Below are 26,088 nucleotides of genomic sequence, written 5' to 3' on the forward strand. Positions count from 1 at the left end.
AAATCATGTGCCCAAAGTAGATTCTTAGTTAATGAGAGAAAGCATGGGGTGATAAACATTGTTAAACATCTGCCCACAGACAAATTTTGAGAATGTGACAGAACTCCAGGAGCATTGATAGTTATCTTCTGAAACAATTCAAACCATCTATTCACCTGATTAAAACAATGTAAGCCTCTAGTGTTCAAAGGTCACTATGGAAACCTGCTGTCAACTTTCCTATGAAACAAGTTAACCCAATCCTCTCAGAACATGTTTCTCCCTTGAACACATCTGCATCAATCTCTTTGAGTACTTTCCTTCTCTTTCTTTAATAAACTTTACTAATTATTTCTACTGGTCCTCCATTTCTGAATTCTTTCCTTGGGGAGACTCCTGAACCTGGAGCAGGGCTCAGTTGGCTCTATTGTCAGCAGGATGCCAGTTACACTATCCAAGAACAGTTCCTGTTCTCTTTTCTCTTTCCTTATGAGAGTCACACTTTTCTTTCTCTTTGTGTGCATCTTTTAAATTTTTGTTGTTGAAAACTGGACATTTAGATAATATGTTGTCATGACTTTAGATACCCTTGCCCAACCTTCCCTAGGTCTTCTTATTGTGGTTTACTTGTGTATTTTTTTTTTTGCGTATTTGTACATTTCTATAGTGATTGGCTGGACTACTTTAGTGAAGTGTATTTCCCAGCCCTAATGTTGCAGTTCAGAGGGGCATGTGTACTCTCACCTTGGAATGCCAGGATTTTAATAGGGCTCTCTGTCTTTTCCCTGATCCCACCCAGCTGCTAAGCTCCACTACTTGACAGCTGTTTGCTTTATTGTTTTTGACAATGTCCTGGAGCATAATTTACTTCACACACTGACCCAGTTACATTCCAACTTCTTTCCAAGGGTAGTTTTTGAGGTCAAGGTTTGAAATTTGATCTGACTCTATAGAGCCTTATGTGGCTGGCTCTTTCTCTGGATCTCTCTGATAAACTTGCTGCCCTGTGGTTTAACTAAGCCACCAGCCACCTCTTAATTGCTTTTCATAAAAAAAATCATCCTTGTTTTGAGAGTCTTTCTGCTCTAACTTCCCTCCACTCTGCTGCAAATTGGGGAGACCTTCAGAGCTTTCTGATTTATGGCCTACTTCTCCCTCTGGAGCCAGGGATCCTAAGATGAAGGAGGGAATGGTGGCCCATTTCTCTCTGAGTGACACTTCTGCTTTAGAAGCAGAGCTCTGGATCAGGGCAGCAACTTCTGGTCTTCTCAGTTTCTGCCTCCCTCAAGAAACCTCTGCTCCCAGAAATAAGTTGGGGTGGGGTCTATGAGCCCCGGCGTTCTCAGTGTGCCACACCTGGAGAAGAATCCCCAACCTATTAGTAGACACTGGAAGGAAAAACAAAGCCTCCGCCCTCTTGGTCAAACTGACTGGAATTCAGCCTCTGCAACATGGAGCTGGTGGGGAAGAATGAGAAAGGCAGATGCCCTGTCTTTCCTGGGAAGACACTGCAGCTTCCACAGGGTGCGGGTGGGAGGGAAGCCCTGGGTTCTTTGCTGCACCCACCCAGAGTTGAGTTTCCATCACACTTGGCTTAGGGGAAGAAGGAAGGGAGCCGGTCATGGTTCAAATGCCACAGGCTCTCATTGTTCTTACTGAGTGTTAGGCTTTCTTGAATAAATGTTTCTTTCATTTGTTGTATATGTTTAAGATCATTTCCTGAGACTTAAAATGATCTTAGGAAAAATAATAAATCACCAGTTATGACTGTTTCACCAATGAGCATGTGTGTAAAACTCCTCACATTTTCAGTCCATAAGTGGAACTCATAAAATCTATATTTAATTAGAAAAATTATATTCTATTTCTTGAACTAAGACACAGACAAGTGTTTAGCAACACAATTTGGCTGACCATTCAAAGCATGAGAAAGACAACTCATTTGATGAGTTTGCCTTTAATATGCATCATGAAAAGTACTGAATTCAATCATTAGGAATCTTGGACTCGAAACTATGAGGAATCCCCTTATATTTTGTTTGTTATAAGTAATTTGTGGCAAATTATAGAAAGCAGAGTGCAGTAGAGGGTTAAAATTGGTTGGCTGAATGATCTATAACAGTGTAAAGCAATGTAGTGCAGCGCGAAAACCAGGAATGAGGCCGCAGGCCTCCAGGAACAGCTCCGCGAAGTTAGAACAGGCTGAGACTAAGGATCCGTAGTTTCGGGAAGCAGGTTTTATTTGCTATGGCCATAGGGCTCAGGCAGTAACCTCTGCAAGTCTGAGCCCCAACAAAAGGCAACCTTAGCTTTTATAGACTCTTTGACATGTTAAAGACAAGGTAAACAATTGGCTGATTTAAGTTAAGAATGACCCAGAGCTGAACTGTTGAGGGGCCCCCACCCCAGGAATGTCTTCACTTGCCTACGTGGATCTTCACCAGTTCCTGAAGGCTAGGGGAGGGGGTTTCTATACCAGGAAATGTGCCTTATCGCACTTGCCTGCAAGGAGAGGGGGTTGGGGGATTTTCCACAGAGAGCACAGCTAAACCAGAAAGAGGGCAAGGCCTGCCTGCTACAGTAGGAAGTCTGGATCACAGTCCAGCAAAATAGAGTCTATAATTTAGGTAGTCATTGGGATGTCAAAGTGGTCCAAAGTCTAATTCAGGGATTAATGAAGATGCCATAAAATGATTTTTAAATGCATTTTTGTAGCTGTCCACAAACCAACACCCTCCCCATCTCATAGCAACTACGAGAACAATCTTTAGCTTGGCCCACTCACCTCCCCCAACCAAGCCCTAATCACAGGACCCTGCCTGGCCAGTCCCTAACCCAAACACAATCACAAACAAACTTAACTGACTGACTACAAGAGCCTCTTTTCTCCATAACCTAAGAAACCAATTCAAATTGGCTTGGGAGTCTGTGTGGTTTATAAAAGCTAACCTGAAAATGCACTTTGCCTAATTTTAATAGAAAAGTCACACCCACAAGAGCATTTATTTAATTGCATCAGCACCCCAAATAACCCATCAGCACCCCAAAGTTCTTTTTGAAATAGTTCATAGGCCAATATACCCAGCCCCTCAACCACATCTCCTCTCCTCACCTTCTGCCCCTCTCAGACCAATGCCAATAGAGAGCTGCTACTCCCTAGCACAGGAAGACAGATTTGAGGAGCTGCTTTCCTATCTCCTGCAGGTCTCAGAAAAAGAACTTCACATGTAAAAGGGACTTTTTAGCCTGGGGGCCTTTCAGCTTCTTTTGCAGACCTGGATGTGACAGCAAGATAAATAATCACAAGGTTTACAGCTAAGAGATGTTTGAGAGCCCCAGACATGCCAGCCCCACATACACAAGAACGCCTGTTTGATAACCCTTGTCCTGCACATCAAAGTAAAGCAGTGCATCAAAACCCTCACAACCAATCAGATCATGTTAACAGATAAGTTAACAAGCCCTATCCAATCAAGGGACAGAACACTGCCAAGCAGGCCGCCTCCCCTCCCACCCATTTTGTCTTTTTAAGGCACAGCTCTCGGAGTGAAAGCCTGAGCCAGTTTCTCTTTCTTTTTGCTGACACCCAGCACAGATGCCATTTTCAGGCTCCTACCTGCCTGCTCCCACTTGCTTTCTCCCCTCAATATACCTGTTAAGCTTTGACTCGCTGTCCTGTGTGGAATCCTTAATGAGTCTGTGCCTAACATCTCGGTGAGGCTAGCCTTTGCTGAATAAAATATTGCCCTTCACAAAATCCCAGTGTCTACTGATTGAGTCTGTCTTCTTTGGGTGAGAACTCACTTTTGGTCCTCAACATTTTTGTTCTGAACATTTCAAATATTTATAGAAATAGATAGCACTGCAATTAATATGAATATGTCCATCATCAAGATTTAAAATTTTTTTAATGTTTTCCACATTTATTTTCTGTACTTTATATTTACCTAAGTATTTTGATTTGAATCCTGAATGATGACATACAAGTATACATTTCTTAAAAGAGAGGATTATTTCCCTATAACAGAATTTTAAATGTCTCAATTTTATTTACTACCCAATACACATACAAATTTCTTTAATAGTTAAAAAATGTAGCATTTCTTTCATTGGTTGATTAAATCAAGAACAAAACAGATTCTTAAGAGCAATTTTACATTTTAGGAGTCGTTTTAAATCCAATTGATTACCTTGCTGAAGAGATGAGCTCCAGGTTTAACACTCTGGAAGACAGATTGCTTCCTTATGGTATCATTTGTCTTTTGGTTACTTATATTTCCTGTGAACTAAAAAAATAGATACAAAGTCTTCAGTAAATCTTAACACTTTTGCAAGAACATAACAATGGTAGTTCTATGTTTTTCATTTTCCATTATACAAGGAATCGCAGAATATCTGGAAGTTCCATTTTAGTGATTGATCAACAGTTTCAGGAAATGGCAGTCTGATATGGTAGTACTTTGGTGTCTTGTGAATGCCCAGTTCTCAATCAAGTTTTCAAGAAATGATTATAGTATCTGTTGATAATTTTGACTATATTCATTACACTTAATAGCTGCAAAAATGGCAATTTCCCACTTTTATTCTTTCTTTATATATTTTTCAAAATTCTCAGTAAAGAGGATACATTCAACCATTGCCTTTTTGAGCAGGCAAATAAAAATAAATATTTAATTATTTTCCTTTAATTTATTAATTTTCAAAGCAGGTGGTTGGAAAACTAGCTAGTTATGAATTATTGTTTCTGCTTTCCTTTTCTTAAATCATTTTGAATTAATGGATTTTGAAACTATGTGTCTCAATCAACTGCAGGTATTGCTATTTTTGTGGCTAAAATGTTCACTCCTAGACCTATACTGTCCTATTTGGACTTGTCACCATGTCTTTTTTTTTTGCAGGGTGTGTGTGTGTGTGTGTGTGTGTGTGCACGCGCATGGCCTGGGAATTGAACCCAGGTCACCTGCATGAAAGGCAGGCATTCTAACCACTGAACTATCTGAGTCATGTCTTTTTTATAGAACTATCTGAGTCATGTCTTTTTTATATAAACATTAGTTTTTGATATTCTCCTCTTTTTCTGACAAAGAAAAATCATTTTTTAGGCTCATTGCACATTTCCTGCCCCAGACCTGAATTCAGCCATTGCCCCTAGCAGCATTTCATCCTTTTATTTAAAAATGGAATTTAGAGGCCAAAGTATATGTGGCAACATATTATACAGATCATTATTACTGGCAATTGCTTCCCAATAATCATTTTTTAGTGGCCATAATTATGAAATATGTATTTTAAAGATAATCGAATAACAATAATCATGAGTTCATAGTGCTATTTATTCTTAATTCCCATTTAATATTAAAGAGTTATACTCAGTTTCTTTGAGTTTTAATTTGTGCATATTTTCCTTTATCCAAAGTCTTGATTACTAACAATATTATCATAATGTTTAATTATTGATTTTCTTGTAGAACACATAAATTCGTTAAAAATTATTTTAAATTTTTTAAAAATCTGAAATATTGAAGTAACTGTAATCCAAAGAAGTACAAATTTGAACAGATGCAGAGGTAAGAATAAGGAAGCAGTGTATTGTTCAAGAAATTCAGTAGGTACAGATCACTGCACAATCTAAACATGGATAAAAGTTTAATTAAATAAGAATTTTTCCAACAGTGAGCAATGGGGTCATAATGAGTGAGTAGGTTATAAGCTTTATGTACAATGGAGACAGTTCAGCAACTTGTTAAGAATGGATATTTCCCTTATCTCATCCCATAGTTTCTGAATCAGTATATAGAATGGTTCTAGGAAATAAAAATTACAGGGTGCATAGGTGGTTCAGTGGTAGAATGCTCACCTTTCATGTGGGAGACCCAGGTTCAATTCCCTGACCACACACACACACACACACACACACACACACAAATTACAAGAAGATTCTCAGGTAATTTTGAGATGTGTGGTTTACCAGACCATGCCTGGATTTGAGCTTCTCTGAAAGCTCTTAAGTACTTCTGCCTACAAAAATCCATGTGGTTAGTGATGAGTAATTCTTATATTATCCCCAAATTGTGGTTGGTTGGAAAGCTGCAAAAGTGCTTGAGCCAAGGACAGGGGCAGTAAAAGGAACGTGAAACCTGAGGAGATATCTTATAGTGAACTCCCAAATGAAACTCAGCATTTTAATCTATAAAACACTGCATGCTTTTAGTAGACATCATTTTTTCCACATTGCCCATAGCACACTAAATTGCTCTGGCCAAACCTGTCTAGACTTAAATCAAACCTATGTTCCTTGAAAAAACAATTTTACATCTCTCCAAACAAATATGGTAAAGCCCTGTCATGTTATGACAGTGGGAACAAAACTGCACTTGAATAAGATGCAGAATCACTTAATTGCAAAGATAATGAAATGAACAGAAACAGAGGACACAGCTAGCTGGCCTAGAGTTTGGGAATTCAAATTGCAAACTGAAATCTGTCCAGAAACGCATCACTGTTTGGCACTACCTGCTGGACAAATATGCAACTTAAATAATAGTAGGGAAAATTCTGATTCAAGATTCTTATGACTATCTTGTTCTTCTAAGACAATAACAGAAGTTCTAAGAATCTCCCAGTTAGTTGGCATTCATTTTGTGTATCTGCTCTGAAGAGATTAGGCCAAAAGAATAATGAAATGTGGGAGCAGCATTTCCCTCTCAGTCTCACTCTTAACAACCTTGTCCCACCTAACAAGTCTCTCTTTGACTACAGCAGCTGGGCAGAAGCTGGAAACCAATTCCAATTATATTATGTCTGAATGGACATCAAAGAGGTTATAATAAAATCATGGTATCTAACTTTTCAAACATAATATGACTCGGAGACTAGAGAGATCCTGGTTTCACTACCAGTCATCTTGAAAATATTTATTGGTTTTCTTATGCTAAACATGTATTCTGCTGAACTACAAAGAATTTTGAAACTGATTCATTGCAACATCTTCTTTACAGATTAAATTGTGTACATTTTGCCAATTGCTAGAATGATTAAGTGTCTTGCTCCAAGCTAATTAATAACAGGTAGAACTGGAACACAAATACTTGTAATTTATTGCAAACATTAGAAATGTATAGTTTAATTCAGGTACTTTGTGATGCAAGTCAATAGGTCAGCTCAGTTTGTAAGTATGCATTCCTGTCTCCTTCATATTGAATATGCCCTCCTTACTTATTCAGGTAGTGTTTTCAGCTCAGAATTTTTGCATTAGTACTTCAGCTAATTAAAGGCAACTAACCAAGCAAGAAATTTTTCAGAAAATCACATAGAAGTTCAGATATAATAAATGTTTATCAGCTCTGTTTCTCTGCAAAGACTTCTTACCTTCTCTGGACAGTAGGGCTGGAAAGGAAAGAAAGTATTAGAAACAATTAGAAAGTAATTTCTTGTGACCAAATAGGATTTTCTTAGCTCAATGTAGACTCAAATGTTCCATTATCTTAATTTTATTCATTTTTTTATTACAATTTTTTATTAGAGAAGTTGTGGGCTTACAGAACAATCATGTATAAAATACAGAATTCCCATACACCACCCCACCAACAATACTTGCATTGATGTGGAAAATTTGTGGCAATTGATGATAACACTATTTTTTAACATAGTTACATTTGTTACAACTGATGAAAGATTATTAAAGTAGTACTAATAACTATTATCAGTTAATATGGGTATTTTCCCCTGTATTCTCAACCCATTATTATTATTTATTTCATGCATGACTTTATTTTATTACTCATCTACCCATACACTGAATAAAGGGCGTGTCAATCACAGGGTTTTTAGAATCACATGGTGACATGATAAAAGCTATATAGTTGTATAATCATTATCAAAGATCAAGGCTACTGGGTTGCAGTTCAACAATTTCAGGTATTTCCTTCTAACACACTAGAAACTAAAAGGAAATATCTATATAATATGTCAGTAGTCATAATGATATGTTAAATCTAATTTCTTTGTTATACCTCCTCCCTCTCATTCAATGATTCTCTCAATCTTCAGGCATGTCTGGGGAAGGACCATACTAACTTCTTCATGCTGCAAAGGGGTGTTGACCCCATGTGGTGGAGGAATGAGACTGGTTGATATTCTTGGAGAGACTGGTGTCTCTGGAAGTCACCGGCTTATCTAGCATAAAAACAATCTGGTGGACTAAATTTTCTGAGAAAATAAATTTATTAAGTAAAACTTTTATAGAGTCTTAAATAGAGTCCAGGATATTTTTTAGGTTTTTCAGGGATACTGTGACATTTGTGATATTTTGTTGAAGCTTGTATAACAGTAACCTCCAGAATGACCTCTCAACTCTTTTTGAAATCTCTTACCCACTGAAACTTTATTTTGTTTCATTTCTCTTCCCCCTTTTGGTCAAGAAGGCATTTGTAATCTGACAATACCCAAACAGGCTCATCCTTTAGTGTCATGTCCCACATGGGGGAGGATAGTGACTTATTTACAGAGTTGGGTTAGAGAGAGAAAAGCCACATCTGAGCAAAAAAGACATTGTGTTGCAGTGACTCTTGGGCATAATTATAAGTAGGCTTAGCTTCACCATTGCAAAAATAAGCTTTATAAGAGCAAGGTTTGAGATTGAAGGCTTAGTTTATTAAATTGCAAGTCTCTAATCCTTGCAGAGAATATCAGAAATTCCCCAGTTGGGGAAGTTTAATAGTTCCACATTTTTCCCCAGTCCCCTAAAGGGACTTTGCAAATAATTATTTTATTTGCTGCCCCAAACTTCTAGAATATAGCAGGGCATTGCATTAATCTGTACAAAATAACAAGACCTCATTCCCTATTCTAGGTTCCATGTAATTAGGCTGTCCAAATAAATTCATCAGACTGGCTAGATTGTGTGCTCCAGAAAATTTAAATTTTAGGCAAAATAAACATCCCTTCTTTCAGTCTCAAACAGAAGTTGAAATTTTAAAATATAGTCAATATCATCCTTCACCCTATATCCTTATTTACCTTAATCCTATTCAGATTTGCTTCTTTCATATCTCTAATTGAAGTCTCATCTCTTTTTCAACTTCTTTAATTGTTGCTGTATGGTATAATGTTGACTTTGAGGGCTGCAGAACTCTAGTTCTGAGTCTCAGGTGTAACACAGATATTTAAAGTTCCAGAGAACTACCAGATTATACACAAAGAGCACAGCATCTCAGAATTTAGAAATAACAGTTAAAACTTGGGAATAGATGTGACCGCTGTAAGAACTTAAAATATAGGAACCTTTACAAAAAGACTTACTGAACATTCTGTGCTCCTTAATCATTGATTTCCCAATCTCTGCCTTTCTAGCCCCTGATAACCTATCATATAAAATTCAATTCTCAGAGCTTGCTCATTATATTAGTTTATATTAGTGGGAACATACAATATTTATCCTTTTGTTTCCGGGTTATTTCACTTGTCATGTCCTTGAGGTTCATTCACCTATTCATGTCTCATGACTTCATTCCTTTCTGCAGCTGCTCAATATTCCATAGTATGTATACACCACAGTTCTCCCTCCTGTTCATCCAATGCACCCTTAGGTCACTTCTATCAGTTGACAATCTTGAATAATGCTGCTATAAACATTAGTGTACAAATGTCTATTCATGTCCCTGTTTTCAGTTCTTCCAAGTACATACTTAATAATAGAATTGCTGGATCATATAGCAATTCTATAGTTCGCTTTCTGATGAACCGATAAACTGCCTTCCATAGTGGTTGCACTGTTCAATTTTTCCACCAATAGTGAATAAGTGTCCCTATTTCTCCACATCCTCTCCAAGCACTTGTAATCTTCTGTGTTTTTTTGTTTATTTGTTTGTTTTTATAATGGCCATTCTAATAGGTGTGAGATATCTCATGATTTTGATTTTCATTTTCCTAATAGACAGTGAAGTGGAGCATCTTTTCATGTATTTTTGAGTCATTTGTATTTCCTATTTGGAAAAGTGTATATCTGTGTCTTTTGCCCATCTTTAATTGGGTTGTTTGTCTTTTTGTTGTTGAGTTGTAGTATATTTTTATATATTCTGGATATTAAACCCTTATCTTATATGTGGTTTCCAAATATTGTCTCCCATTGAGCAGGCTGCATTTTGACTTTACTGACAAAGTCATTTGATTTGCCAAAGTATTCAATTTTGAGACGATGCCTTTTATATTACTTTCACTGCTTGTGCTTTGGGTATAAGGCCTAAGAAATCTCCTCCTGCACAAGACCTTTAAGGTATTTCCCTACATTTTCTTCAAAAGGATGTATGGTCTTAGTTCTAATGATTAGGTCTTTGATCAACTTGGAATTATTTTTTTTATGAGGTATGAGATACTGGTCCTCTTTCATTCTTTGGAAATGGATATTCAGGTCTCCCAGCACTATTTTTTGAAGAGGCTGCTCTGTCCCAACTGAATGGACTTGGATGCCGCGTAAAAATCATTTGTCCATAGATGGGAGCATCTATTTTGAACACCCAGTTTGATTCCATTGGAATTTCTAACTTTATGCCAATACCATGATGCTTTTACCACTGTAGCTTTGTAATATATTTTAAAGTCAGGTAGGGTGAGATCTCCCACTTCATTTTTCTTTCTCAAGATATTTTTAGCTTTGGGACCACCTTGCCCTTCCAAATAAATTTGATTATTGGTTTTTCTATTTCTGCAAAACAAGTTGTTGAGATATTAATTTATAAATGGTATTGTATTTAATCTATACATCAATTTGGGCAGAATTGATACCTTAACTATATTTTGTCTTCTAATCCATGAATAAAGTATATCCTTTCATTTTTTAGGTCTTCCTTGATTTCTTTTAGAAATGTTCTGAAGTTTTCTGTGTGTAGGTCTTTTATGTCCTTGGTTAATTTTATTCCTAGATATTTGATTGCTTTTACTCCTACTGTAAATGGAATATTTTTCTTTTCCCCTCAGATCACTCATTACTGGTGTATATAAACACTATTGATTTTTGTGTGTTATTCTTGTATTGTGCCACTTTGCTGTTCTCCTTTATTGCTCTACTAGATTTTCTGAAGTTTTTCCAGTACTTTCTCATATCAGGCCATGTCATCTGCAAACAGTGAAAGTTTTACTTTTTCCTTTCCAATTAGATGCCTTTTATTTCTTTTTGTTGCCTGACTGCTCCAGCTAGAACTTCCAGCATAATCTTGAATAACAATGGTGAAAGTGGGCATCTTTCTCTTACTCCTCATCTTAGAGGGAAAGCTTTCAGTCTTTCCCCATTGAGTATATGTTAGCTATGGGCTTTTCATATATGCCTTTTATTATGTTGTGCTGGGTGAACTCTACTGTACCCCAGAAAAGCCTTTTCCATTAATTCTCATTCAGTATTGCTGGGTGGTATCTTTTTTATTGTTTCCATAGAGTTGTGACCCACCCAATTGTGGGTGGTAACTTTTGATTAGATGGTTTCCATGGAGATGTGTCTCCACCCATTCAAGGTGGGGTTGCTTACTGGAGCCCTCTAAGAGGGAACCATTTTAGAAAAAGTATCAGAACCACCAGAACTGACACAGCCAATAGAACAGACAGAGTCCTGGGGAAGCCATTGAAGATTCCTGGAGAGAAAGACAGCAGACATCACCATATGTCCTCTTACTTAATAGAGAAACCCTGCACTTCATTGGCCTTTCTTGAGTGAAGGCAACCTCTTGTTGGTGCCTTATAATGGACATTTTCATGGTCTTTGAGCTGTAAACTCGCAACTTAATAAATTCCCCTTTTTGAAAACTGTTCCAGTTCTGGTATATTGCATTTTGGCAGCTTGCAAACTAGAACACATGTTGAGGAAGTTTCCTTCTATTTCTATCTTTGGAAGAGTTTTCATCAAGAAAGAATGGTAAGTTTTTTTAAATGTTTCTTCTGCATTAATTGAGATGATCATGTGATGTTTTCCATTTGATTTATTGATGTGGTGCATTATATTAATTGATCTTCTTTGATGAACCAGCCTTGTATACCTGGAACAAAACCCTCTTGGTCCTGGACTATAATTCTTTTAATGTATTGCTAGATTCAATTTCCAAGTATTTTGTTGAGAATTTGCAACTATCTTCATTAAAGAGATTGATCTGTAATGTTCTTTACTTGTAGTATCTTTGTCTGGCTTTGTTATTAGGGTGATATTGGCATTATAGAATGGTTTAGGTAGCTTTTCCTCTTCTTCATGTTTTTTGAAGACTTTGAACAGAATTGGTACTCTTTCTTGAATGCTTGATAGAATTCACACATGAAACCATCTAGTCCTGCACTTTTCTTTTTTGTGGGGGAGGTTTTAGATGACTGATTCAATCTCTTGTGATTGGTTTGTTGAGATCTTTTATTTCTTCTCAAATCAATATATGTTGGTGGTTCAGTGTTAGATCACCTTTCATGTGGAAGACCTGGGTTTGATTCCTGGACCACGCAATCAAAAACAAATCAATGTATGCTGTCCATGCTTTTCTAGGAAGTCATCCATTTCATCTAAATTGTTCAGTTTGTTAGCATATGGTTATGCATAGTATTCTCTCATTATCTCCTTTATTTCTCTGTGGTCTATAGTTATAACCCCCTCCCATTTCTACATATTTACATTTTCTTTCTTTTTTTCCTTGTCAGCCTGGTTAAAGGTCCATCAATTTTATTGATTTTCTCGAAGAACCAACTTCTGGTCTTTTTAATTTTCTCTATCATTTTCATGATCTTGATTTCATTTATTTCTGCTTTAATCTTTGTTATTTCTTTCCTTCTGTTCACTTTTAGGTTAGTTTACTGTTCCTTCTCTAGTTTCTCCATGTAAGCAATTAAGTCCTCAATTTTTCCACTTTCTTTTTAAACATAGTTTTCCTTGTATATGATGAATCATTTTTCACTGCTGCTTTCAGAACTCTCTTTTTGTCATTGGCATTTAGAAATGTGATTGGCAAGTATTTTACTGTAAGTCTATTTGAATCTATTCTGGTTTAGGTATGCTGTGCTTCTTGGGCCTGTAATTTTATGCCTTTCATAAGAGCTTGGATTTATGCCACCATTATTCTTTCTGCCTCTCTTCTCCTTCTGGGACACTTATGACATATATATTTGCATGCTTCATGTTGTCATTCAATTCCCTGAAGCCCAGCTCATATTTTTCCATTCTTTTCCTTGTCTGTCCTCTTCTGTGTAGTATTTCAGATGCCCTGTCTTCTAGTTCACTAATCCCCTCTTTGCCTCTTCAAATCTGCTTTTGACTATCTCCATTGTGTTTTACATCTCTTCCATTGTGCCTTTCACTCCCATAAGTTATGTCATTTGTGTTTTCAAGAATGCAAAAGTTCTTCTTTATGGTCATACAGTGTCTTCTTTATATCCTTCATCTCTTTTGCAAATTTTCCTTCAACTCATTGAATTTATTTATAAGATTTGCTTGAACATCTTTAATTAGTTGTTTCAACTCTGCGTCTCATTTGAAGTGTTAGTTTGTGTCCTTGTCAGAGACATATCTTGTGCTTCCTACTATGAATCATGATTTTTTTTCTTCTGGTGACTAGGCACCTGATTTTCTTGATTTTTTACTCTGGAAGTCATTTTTTTTTTTTTTTTAATCTTTTGCCTAGGGTTTTCTTGCTGGTTGACTTTGTTCTTTAACTGCTCTTTGTCATTTGGTTCAACTTATTCTAGATCTCTAGCATAACTTCTGTTTAACTCATCAGAATTTTTTAGTTCTTATTTTTTGGATTCTTGCCCCACCTATACGGGAAACTTTACAGATTGTCCTTTCTTATGTGTGCAGTAATTTCACCCCCAAGAAAATGTTCTCACTTCTGTCTTACTACTCAGAGAATGTTCATCTGCTGTTTCTTTTATCTTTTTTTTTTTTTTTGCTTCTATATGTATTTTTTTTTTTTCCTAAATGTTTTTAACACTCTTTTCACTACCTCTAGCAAATTTTACCAGGAAGTCTGGGTATAGGAAGAGGTTTTCCCGGGATAGAATTGACCCCATTCAGATTTTCTCAGACATGACAGGCCTTAATTTTATGCTTTTATTTTTCTGCTCAGCAGATTGTACTTGTCAACCTGCTGCTCCCCAAGGCGTAAAGTGTAACTGTGACTTTAATTCTCAGCAGAGCCTGAGGCATGGTTGAGACAGGGGCTGAGACTGAAGGCAGGCTTAAACTGTTTCTGTTTTCCAGCTCCTGGAGTCTGAACCCTCTAAATAGCACTGACTATTTTTGCTGGGCTTTTCATAACCCCCTCCATTTTTTTGGGGGGGGGGGATGTTCTTCAGCTCCCTGTTCCCTACAGTTTGGAAACATTAAATGTCTCTCAAGCATACCCTCCTTTCCCTGCTGCTGGCGTATGTTTGAGACAGGCCTGGTCTGCTTTTTGTAGGTTGAAACTGTTGCATTTGAGACAGGCTGGGCTCCCACTTTTGTAAGTTGAAATTGCTGCTGCTATCCCAACCCCTGGGGCCCTAAATTCTCTGAATAAATGCTGCCACTTGTGCTGGGCCCTGTCCACCCTCCTTTTCTTGGAATAGATGCACCCTTTATGGAACTATCTACAATTCCTGATTAGTTACTTTATCTCTCAGTCATTACTTAATTCCAGCCTTGCCCAAGGCAGGGATAAAAACTGAGAATGCCTGCTACTTTCTTTGATGGGCTGCTTAAACAAAGAAAAGAAAATAAAATCCTTCTCAGAGCCAGTCCCCAGCTCCCTGGGTTCACCAACCAAGAGCCAGAGTTGGTACCTGGCTCTTTGTGTCCCTTTTCTTAGGTTATAACCCTTTTACAGTATTCTGAACTCAGCTAACTCCAGAAACCTTTGTTTTATGTTTCATCAGCCCTGCCTCCTCCCTACTGGCAATGGGGCTGCTAAAGATCTCCCCATTTCTTTCTTGTTTGCATTGTAGATTTATCTGTGCTCAGAACTGGTATTCTGTAGTTCAAATTTGTTCATCAAACCCACAATTGGATATTGGCTGAGCTCTCCTTCCCTTGTTCCTAATCAAGAGGGCTATTGTTTCCACCAAGATGAGACCCCAAGTCAGAGTGCAGTGCCAGTGGGGGAGGGGCATCAACCTCCATAGCATGAAAGAATTCACTTACAGCTCTGTGCTGTGATCTCAGCCCTTCTACCCTTTCCAGATTGGTGTACGATGTGCATTTGGCCAGGGAAGTCCCCCAGACAGTTGTTCCAGATATTTTCTGGCTTTTTAATAGCTGCTTTAGAGGACAAACTAAATCCCATAACTTATGCTGCCATCTTGTCCTACCTTCTATAATTTCCTGCATGCCATACTACAAACTGATTTAAATTGTCATGCTTTAAAAAGTGTATGTTAATTACTTAATATTGTGAACCTGAATGTTTATATATAATTTTTAAACTCAGGTTCTTGAATATATTTTTGAAATGGACCAAGACACCAACCAAAGCTAATGTCATTTTGCTGGCTGTTAACCAATTTAGGGGGTCGTGAATACATGCAAAGGAGAGAGAGCCAGAACAATCAGAATTATTGGTAGAGAGGAACCAGCAAAACATTTATGGCATGGAGACATAAATTAGCATAGTTTGATATGGATAGCAGGTAAGGGAAGTGCTGGGTGACTGAAGGAAAGTTGTCCTGATTAAATATTTACATTTTAAGACTTCAGATTTGTAGTTAGAATAATACAGAGATTATTAAATCCCCTGTAATTTCAGACTGATATATTTTAAAAATTATCTTGTCTGCTTCTCTTTCACTTCATCTTAATTAAAACATATCTTTAAATAAGCTCTTGAATAATTAAAATATAAACCATTATCATCCTCTTCAGCCAAGCAGAAAATTTTATTTCTCTTCAACTTTTATTGTGTTTGCTTAGTGACTTCTTTAACATTTAAAGTCATGCAAAAGTATGCAGACACACCATCAATAAGCCCAGTGTCTCTAAAAGTCAAGCTGATCTCAGTTATTGAAATATGAAAGCTGTTTTTGTATCACCATCTTTCAGCAGTTTGTGATTGTCACTCAAGAAAGCACTCATGCATACGGTACTACCAAAAGAGTAGAGGCCTTAAATCTGTTTTTCCATTAATGTCCAAATTGTTGCACAGTAAAAGGAAGTAGTGAATGCATCCATAGTTTCTTCAGAGTTTAAAAAAATACCTTATAGATAAAACATTTGAAATATAGACAGTCCTGAATTCTTCAATTGCAAGTATTTTTTTACAGAATTGATTGGCAGGTTTTTCATAACCAATTAGCCCAAATAGATGCCTAACAAGGAGCTTTCATCCATTTTACTTCTGATCTTTGAGAGGGTAGCTAAGACAATGCAATCACTTGAACATATATTAGGGGGAGAAAGGAAAGTCTTCAATCTATTTGATAGTTGCTATGATTAGTAACTGAGGTTTGAAATCTTGAATCTCTTGTTCAATTTTGGTTACTAACTTATGAACCAAATAGCATCTTGCCCCTACCAGTAGTCAAGCATCTACTATTAGAAAGTTGCATTACCAAATGATAAAATGGATGAATTAAGTAATATTCCTAATATATATATATGTTTCATATCTTCAACATGACTTTACACATTTTATCCATAGCAACTGTATAATAATACAGTTACTATTAACTGTATAATAATATGGTAGAAAGAGTAAGTATAGTTTTTGCAATGGGGTGTAATCTGAGTTTAACCTGTTTTTATATTCAAATCTCAGTACATCTGGATGTGTCTGCTGCATTGTGAAGCAGGTCCATTAGGATTCTATTTATCTGCTGGAAGAAAATGTCTCCTGGGAAAGATGTCTTTGAGGAAAAGAAAAAAATAAAAAAAACAATGTGCACAAATTTTTCAAGGACAAAGGACCTGAATCAACAGGGTGGCAAATTTACAAATGTGGTATTGCATTTATGTCATATTTTCTTGCAAGTCAGATTTTATGAAAATAAAATGTCTGTCCATATCTTGGGATAAGAGGGATTCAGTTGAAGCTCCTCTTTGTTTAAAGTTTCCTTGAAATTTTGAGATCGCAGGATATCAGAAACATTGGCTCAGTTGTATTGGCAGTGAAAAGCAGGCAAAGATATCAATACTTTCTGCTGTGGTTCCAACAGGGCAGATGCCACTAACTGATTTTTGTAAAGTTGGCTCTTACTTATAGTAGATCACACCTTATTTGCTTCCTAATTTTGTTTTTCCTTGTGAATTTATCTGAAGAGGGATTTATTTCTACCTATATGATGTTCCTATGGGTGGCCTAGGTTGAGATTTAAAAAATTTTCACATCAGTATGTTTTTTTTTTTTATTATTTTTGCCAACTGCACAAATTACCTTCATTAGTTATTTTCAGTTCTGGTAATTTTTACTTTAATATCTCAATTTGTATATTCCTGAACCACAAGAATAATACAAATTTGAAGCACAAATCCACTCAAGTGCAGGACTTATTTGGAATCTTCTGGGCTTTTTTATCATTTGGTTTAACCTGGAGACCCCAGAATAGAGATTTTATTGTTCTACACCAAAAGGTGAAGTTTTTCTAAGACCTTTTTACATTGATGACCTTGGCTTTAATAGAAACCAATTCCTATATAATAAACTGTTAAGCCCCCCTCCATTTCCTCAGCTATTCTACCAATATATAAGCCTTCTACATGGTCTGGAGCCAACAAAGGATCACCAATCTAACTATGGGACAGTTGTTGTGACTATTCTGGAGTTGTTTTTTCAGAGCTTGCTTCCTTAATGGTATCTGTGTATTTCCCTTTATTTAGCAAATGCAGATAAGTGTTGAATTCTTGTGACTTGCTGTGGTCATATCCTATGCAAGTTACATTATGCATTACATGTAATTAGAGATTCTCTTTGTAGCTGGTCCTTCACTTTTGATAAAAACTTCATTTTTACTTACCTTTCCCTTCTCCATTCTTAGTTTAACAGTAGCTATTTTTCAGATATTATACCATGACAAAATTTCAGCCATATATCCCCCTTTACTTTCTTCTTCAGGTCACCTTGAGGATTGAATTATGTCAATCTAATATGGGTGAAGTCCTTATAAGCAAAGGAAATTGGACATGGAAGGAGAAATCTTTGAAAAGCCAGGAGCCAGTGGAACCCAGAGGAGAAAGGAAAAGATGCTTCCAGATGCACTGCCATGTGAAACAAAAACAAAGGACCAAAGATAGGGGACAACCAGCCCCAAAATGCAACAAGCAACAATCTTTGGGGAGGAAGAATTTCTTTGCTGATGCCTCAATTTTGGATTTCTCCTAGCCTCAAAACTGTGAGCCAATGAAGTCCCATTGTTTAGGTCAGCCCATTGGTATTTGTTTTAGTATCTTGAAAACTAAAACACTTAGTATCATACTCTTACTTGCTTTTTGTTTTTCTGCTGTACTGGTCATCTTTGAGTTGAGCTCTCATGAACGTTATCTCCAGCATGGAAATTGCATGCATTATTCTTATTGTCAGATAGCTTTACCTTTCCTTTTTAATCTAGTTAATGCTTAAAAATTTTATATTTCAGGAAATGTATTATTCTCAAAATAGCTTCTTGATTTTTATTCAATGTTAATACACTCAATCATATGTTCTCACAATTACCACTATTATAATTTTACATTGACATTGATCATTATTTGACTTGTTAACATGAGTTTCCTTCCAAAATGGGAAGAGTTTAATCCCTAGCACCTAGCACAAGGCCTAGCTCATACTAGATATTCTATACATATTTTTTGAATCAATTAAACAATATATTTTTTTAGTGCGCTGCATATTTCACTTTCTTTTGTCAACAAATCCACAAAAAATTCAAGAAGTTGAGATAGTTGCCTCTCGGGAGTTTACATTTTTTTATGTGACTCAAATTTTCTGACATTGAAGTCCTTTTGTATCTAAATCTGACGCAGTTTTTAAAATATCTTCACAAATAAAGAGCAAGAGCTATGGACCCCTGTATATGGGGGATATGCTGGTACAGTGGAAATAATCTAGAGCAATTTTCTGTTGTCAAATGGAAATAAAATGAATTTATGCAAAAAATAGATCCCTTTTGCTGTGGCGAATATTCAGACTCAGGAGAGAAATCATGAGGCAATTTTTCTTAAATCCTCTATGCCGCAACAGAATGTTCATCCCAATTCTTATTTAGCATTTTATTCAAGTTCCTCTCCCACTGTATTTTACCTTTCCCCCTTCCATCCAATTGTGTGAATTCACTTCACGTCAATCCACATTATATCATTTCTTCTTTCAGATTTCACTTGTTGTGCTGGTCTAAATCTGTGGTGGACCCCAGGAAAACCATGCCCTTTAATCCTCATTCAATATTGCCAGGTGGGAGCATTTTGATTCCATGAAGATGTGACCCACCCAATTGTGGGTTGGTAACTTTTGATTATATGATTTCCATGGAGGTGTGTGTCCACCCACTGAAGGTGGAGTTGCTTGCTGGAATCCTTTAAAAGAGGAAACATTTTGACAAGAGTCCCTCTTTGGTAGAGCCATGTGAAAGCCAGCAGACGCTGCCATATTCGCCATGTGCCCTTCTAGCTGAGAGAGAAACGTTGAATGCCGTTGGCCTTCTTGACAAGGTATCTTTCCCTGGATGCCTTAAATTGGACATTTCTATAGGTTTGTTTTAATTGGGACATTTTCTCGGCCTTAGAACTGTAAACTAGCAACTCATTAGATTCCCCTTGTTAAAAGCCATTCTGTTTATGGTATATTGCATTCTGGCAGCTAGCAAACTAGAACACTTGTATATTTCCACAGTTTTTATTTTCACAGTCACCAAGCCAAAAGAAGCTTTTGTCTCCTCACACCCAGACTTCTGCAGTAGTCCCTTAACAATTACTTTTGCTTGCTCCTTATTGAAATCTATTCTTCTCCCATGCCAGAATCTATTAGATAGCTTTCATAGCATCTTTCCAAAATAAAGAGACAAACAAACAGAAACAAGATTTGACAGCTTAATAAAGTAAAAATATCAAGATTTTACATAATATAACTTCCCTCACGTATTGCACAAGATTCCCAGAGACAAGTAGGAGAATTCATTCAATGATCATGAACTGAATATTAGTTGTTTTTCCCTCACTAGGAATCCTTTCCTTTTTCTTATGATAAAGCAGCCCTCTTTTTAGTGAAGAACCCATTTAACATGGTTTCAGTATCTCTTACTACTCATGAAATGCATGATAAACTCATTATCTAGTCCTGGCCATACTATTATATCATTGACCACAATAATTATTTCACTGGACTGTGAAAATCAGCCTATAAAATGGTTCCCAACAATCTTCACTTCCAAGTATTAATAGCCTTGTATCACCCTGTGCACTTCAGTGTGAGTTGTACTTATTGACCAAGTTCTAATGAATAGAATATAGCAGAAGCAAGGGGATGCCACTTCCAAGATTAGGCTATAAAAGGACTTTGGCTCCTATCTTGGGCTGGTACTCTATATCTTCCTTACCCCCTCTGTCTATCTCTCTGTCTCTCTCTCTCTCTCTCTCACTCACTGATTTCTTTCTCTATCACCCCTATATCTATATCTCTCAGAGCCCTCACTGTGGAAGAAGCAAGTGATCAAGTGTGTAATCCTATGGAGAAGCCATGTGCCATGGAACTAGGTTGCTTGCCATGGTAACTCATAGTAACTCAGATCTATGGCTTGCCAAAGCCACATGAGAGCCCTGAGATGACTGCAGGCCTTTGTTGATCCTTTGATAGTAGTTTGGGCACCTAGCTAAGGTATTCACCCTGTTTCCTGATCCACAGAGATTAGGAAAATAAGTATTTGTTGTTTTATGCCACTTACTTTTGGGGTAATTTCTAATGCAGCAATAGATAGCTAAAACATGATTTCAAGAAGAGTCCATCAGTCTGTTGTATGTTTTATATACAACATACAATAATAGGAGAGAGTCTGTAAGGGAACTCTATGCCTGATACTGACAGTAGTCGTTTTTCTTACTGTTTAGACAGAGCCTATCTGCAAATGAAATATTCATGCAAAAAAAATCAGAGCTCAGATATGGAAATATAAACAGAATCCTGAACATACATTAGTCTCTAGATGCATCAAATTAAGAATTTATAATTCTTAATTATAAGAAGCAATTCCCTGAGTTAACTTATGTTAGTTTAAAGTTGGTTGGCTATAATTATAAATAAAACAATCTAGACTAATACATTATCCAAACTTACTTAAAGGACTTAAAATTCTGCCTTTTTATTCATATTTTTTCCTTGCTGAAGAGATACTAATATATTCACTCTGCCAAGTCAATCACTAATTTTCCTTTAAGACCCATGTGTTGATTTGAAACTGTTATGTACCTAGAAAAGCCTATGTCCTTTTAATCCAATTTTGAGGGGGCAGACCTTTTGTTGGGTTGGATCTTTAGATTAGGTTGTTTCCATGGAGATGTGTCCCACCCATTCAATGTGGGTCTCAATCTGCTTACTAGAGGGAAATGAAATCAAGAAAGGATGCAGAAAGCTCAGACTGAAATATCCTGGAAGACGCTAGGCAAGGACCTACAAGAACTGAAAGAGCCAGGAGAAAGCCAACACAAGACAGGAGATGAAACCCAGTTTTTGCCCTAGAGAAGCTAAGAGAAGACCCACAGGACACAGAGGAAAGCCACTGGATCAGAAGCTGAAAGCAACGGAACCAAGAGCAAGAACCAGCAGATACCAGCCACGTGCCTTCCAGCTGACAGAGGTGTCCAGATGCTGGCGGCCTTTCTTCACAGTCAGGTATCATCCTGTTGATGCCTTAATTTATGCATTTTCATGGCCTAAGAACTGCAAATTTGTAGCCTACAAAATCCCCTTTGCAGAAGCCAATCCATTTCAGGTAAATTGCATGCCAGCAACATTAGCAAACCAAAACAACTCAGTTAACATAATTTGATTGTATGAAGACTTCCTAACTATTAATCAGGGTTCTACAGGAAAATAGAGCTGACAAACATACATATATGTTTATAACCATTAGTAGATTTATTACACAACCATGGGGATTGGCAAGTCTGGATTCTGTAAGGCAGTCTGCAGTTGGAAATTCTAATGAAAGATTTGATGAATTCCCCAGGAGAAGCTGGCTGGCTGAAATAGAGATAGAGAGTCTTCTTTCTGAAAGCTAAAATCATTAGTTCTTTTGAGGACTTCAACTGATTGAGTGAGATAGTGCTCATTGCCGAAGGCCATCTCCTTTGTTGATTGTAGATATAATCAGTCACAGATGCAATCAACTGACTAATGATTTAAATCCATGAAATACCATCACAGCAACAGTCAGGCCAAGCAATGCTTGCTTGACCAAACAACTGGAAACAATGACCCAGTCAAGTTGGCACAGGAATTCTGTCATCATAATATCCAAAAGAAAGATGCTTTTATTTCATCTGTTTGTTAGGAAAATAATTATTCTTCTATGGTGAATTCTTAACCTTTGTCATAAATAACTTACAATCACTGTAATCTTGAAGTCACTAGCGCCTACCAGATAGAGATATTGTTTGATTTTTCAGATCTGTGATGTGTATAATATCCTATTAAATACCCTTTCCAATTCATAGAATATCATCATAATTGGAGATGAAATTATCCAGCAGACATCTCTCTGAAGGGCATTAAAATGCTTGGACTAGCCGTGAATTTATCTTTATATAAGTGCATTAAAAATGAAGTTAGGGTGTTTTGCTTTTATACAAACCTTATAGAAATGAACACTTAAGAGCTCGGTAAATACAACATTTTCCCTGAAATAAAAGAAAAAAGCTTTACTGCACGTGATAAGCACATAGAAGAAATAAGCAAACCATTTCATTTTATATTTAATATTTTAAATTGTTACTATGTGCCAAATTTTAACAGTTGTTGAAAGCAATGTGGCTTAAATAATTCCTCCAAATAGAAAATCTTGCTACAGACAGTCTGCGAAAACCAACATGGTTAAAATGTTATCAAAACTACTCATCCTCACATTTACCAAGTCTCAGTGGGAGACGGAAAAACAAAAGGGCCACAAGAAAATCTGACCACTTTTTATCCCAAATCTTCATTGTAACCCTCATTCCTACAATTCATTCAAATAATAGTGTAATTTGACAAATAACCACTATAGCCAAGCACATAGAGTCCCCTTTACCCTCAACACATAGTTGGTGGGCATTCTTCCCTGGAGAAGCAGGACTTCAGTGTTTCTCATTCTCACACACCTGCCTGTTGCTTAGTTTAAGTCCTTGGTGAGTACAGTTAAATGGTGAGGGCTCCCTTCTTTCCAACTGCAATACATGGATTAGAGTTTCTACTCTGGATATGGCATGCTGAACACACTGGGACCCCAAAAGCCCTTGCCCTGGCTTGAAAGATTGGTGGGTTATGCCAAGAGAGGTAAGGTAAGAGAATCTCAAGCTGCTGCCTATCCCCTACCAATTGCACAGCTCCAAGAGCATAGGTATCGCTCAGAGAAGCTTGCAATTCTACCTCACTCCCAGTTCCAGAGCCCTGACTCAGAGACTTTTGCCTGGGGGGAGAAGCAGACCTAGAAAAAAAAATTGTTCCTAATCTCTTCTCAAAAGACTTTGTTTCATTTGTCACAGAAACATGGGGAAAGTAAACATAATGTAATCTTCAGAACAGTGGAGGTTATAGTAAAAGGCATTGGGAGGAGGTCTGGGGATCTAATGAAGATACAGCCGAGACTGTTGATTGGCTACTTTGCAGAAGAGAACTGAGGACTAAGAAAGCTGGGAAAGCCCTCCTGGAGTTAGAACACATATCAAACCTGTTCTTAAAAATTAATGCTTTAAAGGAGACACAATTTGATTGAATATGTTTGTAGAGGAATTTATGCACCAGGGCATTGATGATGATAATAAAACAATCAGCCTTCGATTAGTGGAGTTCAATAGCTGGGTGCAGTCAGGGAAAGAGAAGAAGAGAGCCCTACAAATATCACTCTCATCCTATGGTGATGCCCACCTAAAGCCACACCTCCTTAAAGAGCATCATCAGAGGCTTAACAAGGCAGGGAAACAGACTTCAATAAAGTAATTTAGCAAGTCACTTAACAAATAAATAAGCAAATGACAATAGCAAACTCTGGAGTGGTGGGGAGCACATACAAACAGTTGTTTAATGTATTGTCCAATATGTCTAGATTTCAACAAGAACTCATGAGGCGTGCAAAGACAGGAAATTATGTCTTCTTATAATGGGAAAAAGCAGGCAATAGAAAGAGCCCATGAGAAGTAAAAGATGTCATATTTAACAGAAAAGATTTCAGAATAGTCAATATAAATATGTTCACAGAACTAAAGGAAAGCATTATTAAAGAGGTAAAGTTCATGGACAATGTCACTATCAGTGAAAAGATATAAATCATTAAAAAGAACTAAATGGAAATTGTGGAACTGAAAGGATCAATGGCTAAAATAGAAAAATCACTAAGGGACTTAATAAATGTTTAAACTTACTGAAGAAAGAATTAGCAAACAGGAAGATAGATAATAGAAACTATGCAAGTTGAAGAACACAGAGAAAAAAAAAAAAGAAAAGTCAACAGAGCCTCAGGAAATGAAGGACAGCATGAAGTGCACCATATACATGGACTGGGAACACCAGAAGGAAAGGAGAACAAGAGAGAAAGAAGCAGAAATAATATTTTAAAAATAAATAACTGAAATTTCCCAGTGTACTACTGAAAAACAATAATGTACCCATGAGGGAACTGCAGCAAATTCCGAGTAGGATAAGGCTTTAAAGACCCACAAACAGAAACATTATAGCAAACATGCTCAAAGTCAAAGACAAGGAGACAACCTTGAAAGCAACAAGAGAACAATAAAGGAACAATTACGGGAGAACCTCAGTCAGATTAATAACTGATTTCTCAGCAGGAATCCTAGGTAACAGCAGAAAGTGGGAAAAAGTATACAAAGTGCTCAGAAAATGAACAAAAAAATCCTGTTAACCAAGAATCCTACAAGAAGCATAATTGATTTAAGAGGGGAGAGAAAATAGAATCATATAAAATGCTCAGTTAATATCAGCGAAGGCAGAAAACGATGGGAAGAAAAAGAAGACATGACAAATAGCAAATGCAATGAATAGTAAACAGAAACAGAGTAGAAATGCACCCAATTACATCAAAACTGCTATCAATAATCACATAAAATATGCATGGGTTAAATACACCAATGAATGGCTATATTGTCAAAGTAGAGAATAAAAAAGAATCTAGGTGTATGTTTTCTATTAGAAACCCACTTTAACTATAAAGAGACAGAGGAAGGCATGCCATGCTAACACTATGCAAAAGAAAGCCACAGTTGCTAATTCAATTTCATAGAAAGCAGATTTCATATCAAGAAAAACTATCAGGGATAAAAAGAGGCATGACATAATCATAATGGTTTCATTTCTCCAAGAAAACATAAGAATCCTTAAAGTGTTTGAATTAAAAACAGGGTGTCAAACTACATAAGGCAAAAACTGATAGAACAATAAGGAGAAATAGACAAATACATTATTATAGTTGGAGAATGCAAGAGTCCTCTTTCATTAACTGGTAGAAAAACAAGCAGAAAACAAGTAGGCATATAGTTGAACTAAACAGAATTATCAATTAATGAGCTAATTGCTATTTTTTAGAGTTTATTTATTTACATATTTAAAAATGTTTTTATTGACAAATATTCATACACAAACAGTACATAAATGGTGTACAATCAATGCCTCAAAATATCATCAAATAGTTGTGTATTCATCACCATGATAATAGAGAGAGAATCCATACTGAGCAACCAAAGAGGTTATCTATGGTGACTCTTATTTTAAGAAAACCAGGAATAAGTTTCATAGGGGTAAACCCCAAGGTTGAGGGCTCAGCCTACTGAGTTGGTTGTCCCCACTGCAAATACTTTGCAAATTCTTCTTTATTCACTACCCAAATTACTCTGGATATATAGGGGCATCACACTAATTGGACAAACCAACAAGATCTCAAGCCCTGTTGAAGATTCCATATACTTATGGTGTTCAACTAAATTGACCATAC

Source organism: Tamandua tetradactyla, chromosome 13 (assembly GCF_023851605.1).
Source record: "Tamandua tetradactyla isolate mTamTet1 chromosome 13, mTamTet1.pri, whole genome shotgun sequence".
Classification (NCBI taxonomy): Eukaryota; Metazoa; Chordata; class Mammalia; order Pilosa; family Myrmecophagidae; genus Tamandua; species Tamandua tetradactyla.